The sequence below is a fragment of the Coturnix japonica genome, chromosome Z (assembly GCF_054131305.1).
Source record: "Coturnix japonica strain WE chromosome Z, WE-NBRP24, whole genome shotgun sequence".
NCBI classification, from domain to species: domain Eukaryota; kingdom Metazoa; phylum Chordata; class Aves; order Galliformes; family Phasianidae; genus Coturnix; species Coturnix japonica.
The window spans coordinates 33,135,463-33,148,705 of NC_140702.1; the positions used below are offsets into that span (position 1 = coordinate 33,135,463).

Sequence of the window (13,243 nt, forward strand, 5' to 3'; positions counted from 1 at the left end):
TACTTAGGTTGGAAAAGACCTCAAAGGTCATCAATTCCAACCTCAGCCTAACCACAGTACCCTAACTCTAACAACCCTCTGCTGAATTTATGAGCAACACATCCAAAAGGCTCTTAAATACATCCAGGGACAGTGACTCAACCACCTCCCTGGGGAGCCTATTCCAGTGTTTAACTACCCTTTCTGTAAAGAAGTGTTTCCTAACGTCCAACCTAAACTTACCTTGGTGCAACTTGAGGCCATTTCCCCTCATCCTTTCACCTGTCACCAGTGAAATGAGACCCATCCCGCTCTCACTGTAAGCACCCTTCAGATACTGGAAGAGAGCAATAAGCCTCCTTTTCCCCAGACTGAACAGCCCCAGCTCAATCAGTCATTCTTCATAGGGCATATTCTCCATTCTCCTTCACCAGCCTTGTTGTCCTTCTCTAGACCTGCTCCAGTACCTCAATGTCCTTTTTGTACTGAGGTGCCCAAAACTGAACACAGTACTCAAGGTGAGGCTTCACCAATGCCAAGTGCAGGAGCAGGATGACTTCCCTGGTCCTGCTCTCCACACCATTCCAGGATGCCGTTGGCCTTCTTGGCCACCTGGGCACACTGCTGGCTCATATTCAGCCAACTGTCCATCAGCACACTGAGGTCCCTTTCTGTCAGGCAGTTTTCCACCCACTCCTCCCCAGGCCTGTAGGGTTGCCTGGGGTTGTTCTGACCAAAATGCAGGATCCAGCACTTGGCCCTCATGCCATTAACCTTGGCCCATCGATTCAGTCAATTGAGGTTCCCCTGTAGTGCCTTTCTTCTCTCAGGCAGGTCAACACTCCCTCCCAACTTGGTGTCATCTGCGAACTTACTGAGGGTGCACTTAATCCCCTCATTAAGGTCATCAGCGAAGATGTTAAACAGAAGCGGCCCCAGCACTGAGCCCTGGATTCAGCTCCATTGACCACAACTCTTTGGGCCCTGCCATCCAGCCAGTGCTTCACCCAGTGGAGCGTATGGCCATCCAGACCATGGGCAGCCAGCTTCTCTACGGGAATGTTGTGGGGGACCGTGTCAAAGGCCTTTTTGAAGTCCAGGTAGACCACATCAACAGCCTTACCCTCATCCACTAAGCAGGTCACTTTGTCATAGAATGAAATCAGGTTTGTCAGACAGGATCTACCATTCATAAACCCATGCTGACTGGGCCTGATAATGTGGCTGACCTTTCATTGGTCCATGATGATTCCCGAGATAATTTGTTCCATAACCTTTGTGGACACTAAGGTGAGACTGACAGGCCTGTGGCTACCAGGATCATCTTTCCGGCCCTTTTTGAGGATGAGTATCACATTTGCCAACCTCCAGTCCACCAGGACATACCTGGTCAGCCAGGACTGCTGAAAAATGATGGAGAGTGGTTTGGCAACTACATCCGCCAACTCCCTCAGGACTCTAGGTTGCAATCCATCCAGCCCCATGGACTTGCAAGCATCCAGCTTTCGGAGCTGGTCCAAAACTATCTCATCATGGATCGTGCCGGGCTTATTCTGTTCCCCCATCCATCTGTTCCATCTAACAGCACAGGAGGCTGTGTTCCCAGGGAGCAACAAGTTTTACTGTTAAAGACTGAGGCAAAGAAGGCATTAAGTACCTCAGCCTTATCCCAGTTCTTGGTGATCAAGTTGCCCTTTGCATCTGACAAGGGATGGTGATTCTCCCTAGCCTTCCTCTTGCTGTTGATGTGTTTATAAAAACATTTATTGTTCTTCTTTACCATAGTGGACAAACTCAGGTTCTAGCTGCATTTCGGCTTTCCTATTTTTCTCCCTGCATAGCTTCACTACATACCTGTAATCCTCCTAAGTAGCTTGTCCTCTTTTTCAGAGACCCTAAACTTTGCTTTTGTTCTTGAGATCCAGCCAAGATCTCAAGATCTCAGATCTCTGTTCAGCCAGCCCAGCCTCCTTGCCCATCGGCTTGTCTTCCATGACTTCCAGGTGGTCAGCTCCTGCGCCTTTAGAACAATTTCCTTAAAGTATTCCCAGCCTTCCTGGGCTCCCACGCTCTCCAAAGTTACCTCCCAAGGGACCCTCTCAACCGAGGTTGAAGTCCACCCTCCGGAAGTCCAAGGTGGCAGTTCTGTTTACTTCTCTCTGTGGTTCAACAAGGATTGAGAGATCTAGCGTCTCATGATCACTTAGCCCCAGGTGGCCTCCAACCTTTATATCCCCCACCAGACCTTCTCTGTTAACAAACATTTGCACTACTAAGGAATGCAAAGCATGAAAAGCCAGCCAGTTAACAAAAGTGTGTGGAGTTTGTAGTTGTATGTTAACTTCCTTCTGACATAGCTGTCTGGCCATAGCTTTGATAGAAAGCAGTAGTTTCTGCCTGCTGCATGCACTTGCATCTGTGCCACATGTTGTAGTCGGTCAGTTATTGCTCACTGATTTAAAGAGGGTGGTGTTTAATTTCTGGTTTCACTGCTTCTCCATCATCCGATGAGGATATCAGTTTAACTTGAAAAGAGTCAGGTGGCAGTGGTTAAGCATTAGTTTATTTCAGTGTGTTTCCTCACAGACCATAGTTGGTGTTGGTGTCGCAGGCTGGTGTTGCTGCTGCCTGAAGCTGCGTGAAGCTTTGTGCAACATGCACTGTGCATTTCTGCCACACCAAATGTATGGGGTTCATAACTGATATTTCACGATACATTCTCACACTCCAACATGGGGCAGGTGAGCTAAAATATGCAAACAGTACTTTTTTTGTGATTTCCAGGTAGTGAAACCAGCCTGTGGCAGAAGTTGTAGCTGCTGAACTTGTGGTACAGGGATTTATCTGCTCTATCTTCCGGCATTCAAATGGTTTATAGTGCTGTGAAGTCAGAAGATAAACACAAGTCAGCAAGCAGGCTTCTATCTGGGGCACTTGTCCCTCTCCTTCCCTCTTTGCAGCCCTCTATGAGACCCACTGCCATCCTTTGTGCAGCATTGCAGACTGCTTGGCCTCTTCAGCATGGGTATGTGGAGTACAGGCTGTGCTTGAACCATTTTTGCTTGTCAGCATGGGGAAGACTAACTCAAAGAGGCATCCGTCAACTTGTCATCAGACCTCTGATGAGGTGTGTTGGAATAGTGGGCTACAGGCTCCCTCATGCAGGGAGTTAGAACAGGTGGGTCAGTAGGAAGCAAACTTGTAAGAAACAGTTTCAGTACACGAGAATACTTTGTTCTGGGACAACTGATGGGGAAGCTACTCTCTGAGTCTCTCTGATGAGCAGAATTTCAGTAAAACCTCAGCACTCTCCAAAACTGCAGTTCTGCACAGTTAAAGAGAGGGAGAATATTTGTCTTGAAAATCTGCAGGTTAAATGAGATATTACTTATTTCATTGTTTTCTTTGGCTGTACAATGAGCTATATGCACATATCAATCCAGGAGAGAAGAACATTTCTCAACCTCCATTTCTGTCCAGACAACCAAATAGCTCAGTTCTAGCTGAATAGATTTTTGAACCAACAAACACTCTTAAATTTAATTATTTTTGTTTGTCTCTAAGAACAGGGTAAGACAGCTATGCACACACAGCTTTTTGCATCTCTTCCACTGGCATATGAGTGTTTTCTGCTATGGAAGTGTACCTTTAGGTGCTGCAAACTCAGAAGTTCAGAGTCTTCAAAGAGTTTCTCTGCTAGTCTGATGGTTGTTGCCCATAGTCCCACGAGCAGCAGTATTCTGTCCTGAGTTGTTGTAGTGGGGAGGAGATAATGTCTGCTGTTGGCAAGTCTCTGCATCATTATTAATGTTCTACTAATATTTGTTCAAATTCTCTTCCCTCTCTTGCCTGCCACAGTGAAGCAAGAAAGCTTTGGGGCTTTCCCTTATGCTTGAGGTTCAAGCAGTTGCTTGTTAGTTCATGACATTAATTCCTGATAACACTCATCAAACAACAGCCAACAGGGGTGGAAATTTGTCTGCAGAGATGTAATTCTATCAGTTTTTGTTCTTATGTATCCAAGAAAGATTAATTGCCAGTCTCCTCTGGTCCAAGAGGTGCTAGAACAAGCAGCAGAACAGGTTCCTGGTATTCTGCTTTCAGCTGAGAAGAGGCAGCTGTGGTTCTTTTTGCTACATTAGCAGAGGAAACCAGCTTTGTCTGACCAAAGTTTGTGTGGTACTGCAGTGAAGAGAGTGCTGTGAGAAGGATTTGGGTGAAGGTGCCTTTGAAACTTCAGTTCACCAGAGGGCCACCAGCCTTTTCACATACTGCTCTGCCACCTTTGGTGGGAATATCTTTTGCTTCTCTGTCATTCATTGATTGGATGTGGTTTTGTCTGCAGTTTTCAGGCCTGAAGCCAAGAAGAAAAACATACAGCTTCGTGGAAACAGGGGCATGTGACAAATGCCTGGGCAGCTCTGATCCAGGAGATTAGCAGCAGGGTCAGTGCTGCATTTGCCTCCACAGTGGGACAGGCAGTAGCTTGCTGGTTGCTGCAGTCAGGGCACAGTTTGGTGTGCCAGTACTGAGGAGAAAAGGTGTGCTTGTTTGTTTTAAATCTTCAGATGTCATAAACACTCTGTCTGTACCATTTCCCTCTGAATTACAGAGTAATTTTCCTTCTCCAAATAGAAAGTGCTGTGTGATTTCAATGTCTATGCTTTCTGCCTTGATTTTCATTAATCTCTTGTTTTAATGATTTAGCATGTGCAGAATGAGAAAACCAAACCATTTGCAACTGGAGAACTGGCTTCATGTGGAATTTAAATTTTGGTAGAGTCCCTTGGCCTAATTTTTGAATTGTCACAGTCAGATATTCAGATATTATTTCAGACAAGTTATCTATGGTTGCTTTTGGACAATGCAGGCACTGGATACAAAATGATGTCTTGGTCTCTGCAGTACCACCCCTACTTCTGCTTCTCACTACTATAAAATCAAAAAATAACAGCCTTCCTTTCATTCCTCTGTGAATGTGAAAAGGCTAAATTTGGAATTCACTAGGCAAGGATTGTTTTTATTATTGAGAAATCTGGAAGAAAAAGTGTAAATTGTGATCATGTTTCAATTTTGTGGTTTTTTTTTTTTAAATGCTGGAGGAGGTTTGGCTTTTGAACAGCTGTTTGACACAAATGTTCTGAAGTGTGATCACAGAATTGGGTTTTTAGTGCTGCAATAGCAGAGTGAGGTAATTCAAGGTGATTCAAGCAGATTCATGCTCACCTTTCATTGTGGAATTATGCTGTATTTGTATAACAGTTTAACTTTGATTTTCCCTGTCATCTGCAACTTCTCTAACTATCCCAACCTCCAGGTTATTACTGAAATTTTGAATATGCAGTCTAATATGTTAGATACAATTCCAGCTGAGAAAGTAGACCTTTGAAAATATTCTGATATGAAAACCATTCATATTGGGAATACTTTCCTATTTTTTGTCTTCTGCCTCTTAAAAATCTTATGATAGAGACCATGAAACCTAGAACACTGCATGATGCATATTTAGTCTCCTACTGTTTGGTGTCTTTAGACCCTTACAAATACAAATCTGTTTATTCACCCCATTATGTCAATTAAAATTTTCTTGATTATTTATTTATTTATTAATGATTGTCCTAGAATCATAGAATGTCCTAGGTTGGAAAGGACCTCAAAGATCATCTAGTTTCATCCCCTCTGCCATGGGCAGGGTCACCAACCACTAGACCAGGCTGCACAGAGCTACATTCAGCCTGGCCTTGAATCCTTCCTGGGACAGAGCATCCACAACTTCTGTGGGCAGCCTGTTCCAGCGTGTTACCAGCCTCTGTGTGAAAAACTTCTGCCTGATATCTAACTTCAGTCTCTTCTGTCTTATTTAAAACTATTCCTGTGTGTCCTATATATATATATATATTTTTTTTTTTTTCCTTACTGTACGCAATGGCTAGTTGTGTAGAAAAATCATATAGAAGCATCGGGCAAAATTGAAGGCTCCATTGTGTTTGGCATTGTGATGAATGTATTTTCAGTCCCCAAATGACCTGCAGCACTGTTAATTTTGAAATGTTGTTAATTTGGAAATACGGTGCAACAGTTTTTTTTTCTTTTTATGCCCAGATTGTATGTAATGTTTTGGTTTTTTTTGAGTTGGAAAAGCAGGCTTATGTTTGTTTATACAGCTGACTGCAGTAGAATTTAATCCTCTGCAGTGATCTATCACCTTGAAAAGTCATCCTTTAAGTCAGCTGCCAAACGGCTGCTAACAGACAAGAAATTGGAATAAAATACCTGTAAATATGGAGGTTTTATGTGTTATGTATCTTATCTCTCTGTAATAACTTAATGTAGAAGATTGACCCATGCTCAGATTGTCTGCATTCACCTCTTCAGCGCTCCTGTCCTGTATATCTATGAAAGACAAGAGACATCCTTACAACTGAAAGGGGCAGCTCAGTCGTACAAGAGCCTTTTCCTGGGATCCCATACAGCAGTTGTTTTACATCTTTATCACTGGGCTTTCAGTATTTTACAGTTGGACTGGAAAGAGATTTTGGGGAAAAAAGGAATGTTTTTTCATTTCTTTGTTAAAATTATATGGGGTCTTAGCACAGAGGTATTTTAAAATTGTTGACCAGTTTAATAGCTTCCTTGGTTTGACATGGTTGATTACCAAGTAACATACTGCATTGTAACAAAAATAAGCATTGCAAGATTCAATTTTATATGCATGATGCAATTTATTATTTTATCTCTTATTTATTTTAATCATAAATATTGCCAGAATTGTAGTCAGTGATATACAATATGGGCGCTACAGTGATATACAATATAGTGATACTCAATATAATATTGAAGTACTTTAGTGTACATATGAACAGAACATTTTTAATATTGCTTTTTACTTTGCTTTTTGCAAAGGTTGTAGCCTTTGGTTGCTAGCCTGTGAAAGGGAACATAAAGGATGCCTTTAGAATATGCTCAGCCATGAGCAGATGGCTTCATTAAATTCTCTTTAGGAGCAAGGAGAGCAGTTGCTTCCTTTGGAAGAAAATTGGCTAGGGCAACTATTTTTATGTTGCTATTCCAAGTGTGTGGCAGGTAGTAATACTATTTGTTGAACTGTTTTATGCAAAGCAATTGGTCCAAGTGCCTTAAAAAAAAACTAGGTAAAAAGTGAAATTTCTGTTCCATAAGCTGATAGACAAAGTTAGGACAAAAAATTGAATATTTAAGTCATCATGTTTTCTGCCTGTATTCTAAATCTTGGGTGGAGGAAGCTCTGCTAGTTTCTTTTGTTGTTGGTTGGGCTTTTGGGTTATTTTTGCTTCTTAATCCTGAAAATCATCATATAGTTCAGTTTGCAACAAAATCTTACAATTTCTATTGTGTTTTACCTTCTTTTCTAGGGAATAGTAATGAAAAATGTATCTACAGCTAGTTCTGTTCATAAATAACTTGTGAAGGAGAGTGCTGTCTAAAATGTACGTTTCCTCCCTTATGAATACGAAGATGTCTAGCAGAAACGTTTCAAGTACTGTGGTTACTCAGAGATTCAGTGTTTTGTGGGCTAAAGTTGCATTATGTAAGGTCATCATTCAAAATGAAGATTATGAGGAAATTTTTTGCTATTCTTAGATCAAAACTGTAACTGAGTGTGATACGCTTGATTTCCTTCTGCCACAACAATTTAAAAACAATCCTCAAAGTTTTGGTTTAAGCTAAGTACTTAGGAATTACAAGTTATTTATGAGGCTAAATATCCTGCTGAAATCAGGAAAAGGTGTGTAGAACTTCAAAGGTAGGGATGGAATATGATAAGAAATTGAAGCTGGCGTTTGTTCTTGTAGTTAAAAGGTTTTACAGGGTTGTGTGTTTCAGTCAGTTGGTTTGTTGTTGTTTCCATTACATTTGGAGGCAATAAACCTGATAGTAGGTAAGAGTGTGCTGTATTGTAGTAGTGGACTTTATTGGTTTATTGATGATTGCATGTTCATTCCTTTACCTGTGAAATGCATCAGTATTACAAAGCAAGGTACCAGCTAATCTCAGGTGGAAATTTGTGGCATCTGCTGATGGGGAGCCTGAACTCCTCTGTTGAGGTTTGTCCAATGGCAAAAATACTGTGTTGTGGAGAGAATTTGAATACTAACCAAGCTGCCAGACTAGTTTTGGCAAGATAGTCCAAGAGGCCTACAGCGAGTGACAATGAGGGGCAGGTGACATTGAGATGCAGCTGTTGTCAGAACACCATGGGTAGGGGAAGCCTTTATTTGTAGCAGAGGTTTTGGATCATTTTGTTTCATTGTTTTAAAGCAAACATTTCTCTGTAAAGGTTGTGTAGGAATTTCTACCTGTGTGCTTGCAGAAAAGTATATTTGTATACTAGAAGAAATTTTTTTTTTTTTTTCTTCCCGTAAGTTGCATTTTAAGGGTAAACTGGCGGCTTATTTGTGCATTGCAGAAACTGTCTGAACAACACATATAAACAACTATTGCTGCAGGAAAATTTGTGCTTAATTAGAATCAATATATTTCACAGGGAGAGAAGTAAATGACCTTGTGTGTGAGTTACTGGCATGATATTTTCCTTGCTCCTGATGAGCTTTATACAGCTATAATACGTACTTGTAAAATGTTATCCATTATATGTGTTCTCCAGAACATGGAATTAGGGCTACTGTTTTTTTTATAGCTAAGTGGTCTAACTGTAAGTAGAATTCTGACCCTAGTTAACTAACACCTGCCACTATACATAAGATAAACTTGTGAGAGTTATCCTGGTGCACTGCTGTCAGACCTGAGGATTGGTGTCAAGACTTTAAGTGCAACGCTTTCCCTCCTACATGTTGCTTTAGGTATTTTCCAGCATGCTCAGAATTGGTAGTTTTTAATAGAGCTCATTACTGTGCTGCCTTTCCTTGTTGCTTATCAGTGCAACAGTGTTGTGTGCGTAAGAGAAAGGACCTTAACTGCCATTACAGAACAAATTGTACTCTGTTTTTGCTGTTTCTTTCAACAAGAACTGAATGCTATTACAGTCACAGTTGTGGTACACCAATGAATTTTATCAGTATCTGTTACCAAAAATAGTCTTGTTGAATTCCAGGCATTGCACATCTGCTGGATAGGCACTCCATCATGTATTTGTGTCTTATTCTTTTTTGATGTTTTGCAAACATCTCACAACAAAGACTTCTAAGCCATCCAGACATCTGGGGTGAATCACATTTAATCAGCTTATATGAGCAAATGTTTTTATTCATTCACATACAGAGATGTTTGCTATGAAGTCTGGGACATTCTGCCAGAAATGAACAGCTTAATGTGGTTATGAATATATAAAATCACTTAGCTTATTCTGACTTTGGATTTTTCCCGTGGATGCAGAAATGATTACAGCTTAGCAGTCCATGATTTTAGGATGTTTAGGCCCATAGAAAAACTTTGCTTTCACACTTGTTGTGTTTACCTTTTTTCATGCTGTTTAAGTAAATTATCAACTTCCTTGAACCCTGATTTGTATTTATGTCTTGCCTTTACATGGAAAAAATAAAACGCCCACTGAGATCTGAGTAAAAGTAATCTTCAGGTAGAGCTACTGCTTGCATTGCTTCCAGAGCTTTCCTGACCTGCAGCAAAGAAAACCAGGCCATCATTGTTGTGTTTGTTCAGGCAGCTCAGATTCTGCTGTCAGCACTATATCTCATAAATAGGAGTGGTTTTGCACTGCTCTGAGCTGCCACGAAAAGCAAAATGCAGGGGGAAGGCTAACTCTTTGGGGATTCAGGCTTGAGTTGTGCCTTCAGATTATACAGAAATCAGGAACTTAGTGTTCCTTGTCCTGTTTCTCCCTTTCCCTGTGTCCTGTGTTACTCATATTCCCTCAAATGAGATCTTTATGATGGATCTGTAGGGTGCCTGGACTGAAAATCTGTTCCCTGAAGTAGCTCTCTGCTGAATGAGATGGGATTCCTTAGCAGCCATATGATGCCTCTTTACTGCACATTGATGTTATGGTGCATAGCATGCTGATATGAGCTTGTTACCTGGCTCTGATGCTGGGTTCTAGGCATGGTTTTGAGCACGAATCCTGCTCTTCAGCACAGAGCTGCTTACCGCTCAGGCAGAAAATCTGAGAAGTTTTACACTGTCCTCTTCAAGACCTGGTTGAGAAGTGGCACCCTTTGTGTGGGCTGAGTGTCTGGGCCCATGCTGCAGGTCCCACTGCCTAAACACAAGGTTTTTTGGCTTTGGTGTTACCTGGAAGGGTTGGCTGTTTTCTCCCAGTTCCAGGCCTGCTAGTTTGCCTTTTCCCTAGGTAGGCTTTGTCAGCATTGTTGATGTAATATTCAGAGTAGCTTTTTTTTTGACGTATCACTTGTATTAATGTAACAGAATTTAATCTTTTGGACTACAAACAATTTACATTATTGAAATGGACTTTAAATAAATTGATGTTCTGCATTCATTTTCATTTAGTGTTTTCCACTTAAATTTGGCTGTGATAGCAGAAACAGCCCTATGGTCTACTGTGGCTCTGACGGCCTTTCAGCTCCAGAAGTGGGATTTGTGTTGTGGCTATCTCTTTCAGGTTGCTGCAGTGTTTTCTTCATGTACTTTAATGGATCACTTTAAGATCTTGTAAACTTGTTTGTCTAAATTTCAAAACTACTGGGGGCAAAGGCTAGGGGACCGCAGGTGTTTGTTGTTTTTCTTTATTTAATGAAGATTGCATAGAGAGAGCGTGCACTAGCTATTGCTTTTGTAGTGCCTTGAGCCTAGGCAGGGAGGGTGGTCCAGGTGACCCTAGAATCATGAAGTGGCTTGATTTGGAAGGGACCTTAAAGGTCACCTAGTTCCAATTCCCTGCAATGGGTAGGGCTGCCACCCACTCACATCAGGCTCACAGAGCTCTATCCATGACGTCCTTGAATGCCTCCATGGATGAGGCATTCAGACCTTCTCCAAGCAACCTGTGACAGTACCTTTTCACCCTCTGTGTAAAGAATTCTTTTCTACCATCTAACCTTAGTTTCCCGTCTTTATTTTTGAACTGTTCCCCCTTGTCACTATTGCACCATTTAAAATGTTGGTCACTCTCCTGTTTATAATTACCCCTAGGTACCACTGAAGACTTCTAAGAGATCTGCAAAAGCTATTTAAGAAATGCAGGCTGATTGGTAGTTGACTGTTCTAAGTGTTATCTTGTGTGTTCTCTTGGAAACAGTGTTTTTGAATTTCTGAAAAAATATCTTTTGACTTTGAGTCTAGATAAGTGTTGGGCTGGAAAGAGGAGTGTCCGTGAAAAGTTCTCCTATTTGTAAATAAATGAAATTAGCTCATGACATTAGCTGAGTTCACAGTGTAATATTAGACAGTTTTTTGATTTGATGACATGCACTTTTGTGGTACTTTTAAATCTAGTCATCCTAATTAATGAAAACTAGGGAGGAAGCGTGCAGCAGTAGCCAAGAGGAAGCTAATGCTTAGTAAGAATCGTAATTTTGTTTGCTATGTGAAATCTACCCTAACTTTAAAACAAACAGAAATATCTGATTAAACTTCTTCAGGAGATCATCTACATAAAACTTGGAATGCAGGAATTGAATATATCCACAGAGAATTTTGAACTTAAGTTTAATTGATTTAAGCTAATATGGAATAACATTTTTTACAGAAACAGACTATTTATTTTGCAGGATATAGGGGAAATAAAGCTGATTTTTTGTTCTATGAGGTGCAGTTCAGAAGGGAAGGTTATGCTGAGATTCAAAATGACAGTTGCAAAGAAGGTGAAGGCAGTACATTCTTGAGTTCAATGGCTGTCCTGAGATGTAGCCAGGAAGTGGACCTAGCTGTCTTCAGTATTTTCTCTTTAATCTTTCTATATCTTTTGATGGTGTTTTACTGTATTGAGTTAATATGGCAAGATTTATGTAGCTTGGGGTGCCTATGTGAGCAAGACCAGCAGTGTCCCATGTCAGAGCAGAGCCAACTTGAACTTCTCCAAAGGCACCCACCTCTGCCAGAGCTGAGCCTTGAGGGGCACTGGTTGTCTTCTGGGAGAGCAGATGTAAGAGGGGGAGACTGCTGCACAACAGCAGGTGGGAAGGAGGAATGAGGAATGGGATAGAAATGGCCCGACAGGCACCCAGGTCAGAGCAGGAGGAGAACAGGATGAGGTCCAAACACAGAGCTCCCTACAGCCCAGGAGAGGTCCACAGAGGAGTAGGTTGTTCCCCTGCAGCTTATGAACTCTGTGTAAAGCATATCTCTCTTTGTAGCTGCAGAGGAACCCACAGTGCAGCAAGGACAGAGAGTGACTGTGAAGGAGCCACAGAGGCAAGATGTTATGGACTGGCCACAGCCATCTATTCTCCATTTCTCTACCATGCTAAGGTGGAGGAGGCAAAAAGAGGTGGATAAGGGGAAATTGTTTTTAGGTTGCTTTTACTTATCACTGCTCTTGTCTGTTTTCAATAGGTAATAAATTAATTCCCTTATGCCATGTTTCTTTTGCCTGTGGCATGTTTGGTGTTTTATTTCCCTGTCCTTATCTCAACCCACAAGCTTTTTTTAATATTGTGTTTTCTCCCCCTGTTCCACTGAAGAGGGGAAGTGAGTGAGTGATGTGGTGCTGAGCTGCACAACAATATTAAATTACTGCAGATACAGAACTTGATGTTAAGAAGGGATAAAGAGGAACAGTTCACAGATTGGTTACTTCTTCTGAATCCATCACACAATTAAAAATGTTAAATATTATCAAGTTTTCTGAAAAATCTCTCTGAACTGTATTCTTTGCATATGGCTGAATGTAACCTGATGTTTCACTGAAACTTGAATTATGAGAGCTGAGAAGGTTTGGGGGGCTGGCCTGTGGATAGCTGCTGTTGTATTTTGAGGTCAGCTTTGCTGAGCTTTTGCTTTGTGTTTTACTATTGAGCCCTAACCCTCTCTGGAAGCACATAATTTTTATCTTTTTTTATGATGAATGCTTTCATGTCATTTTATAGTTCTGCTTTTCTGTAATATTTAAAACATCAAGCTTTGTTATCTTTCTTAGCATTCAGGGGTTAGAAGTATGCAATAATTGTTGGTTCAATAAACTTTGAGGCAGAACCTGCATACTGTGTGACTGTCACATCTGTCTTTTCATAATGTCTTTAATGATGGTGAAAGCAAGAAGAAAGCATGTTAATCTTCAAGTATAATATTGACTCTCCCTGCTGCATTTCATTTAGCATAAGAAAAAGCTTAATTTTAGGCTTGGCAGGAG

General features: G+C 41.2%; 1 protein-coding gene across 17 annotated transcripts in view; it reads left to right on the plus strand.

Moving 5' to 3' along the window:
- SEMA4D (semaphorin 4D) overlaps positions 1-13,243 on the plus strand; it is an 86,827-nt gene that overhangs the window by 29,026 nt on the left and 44,558 nt on the right. The window lies entirely within an intron of this gene.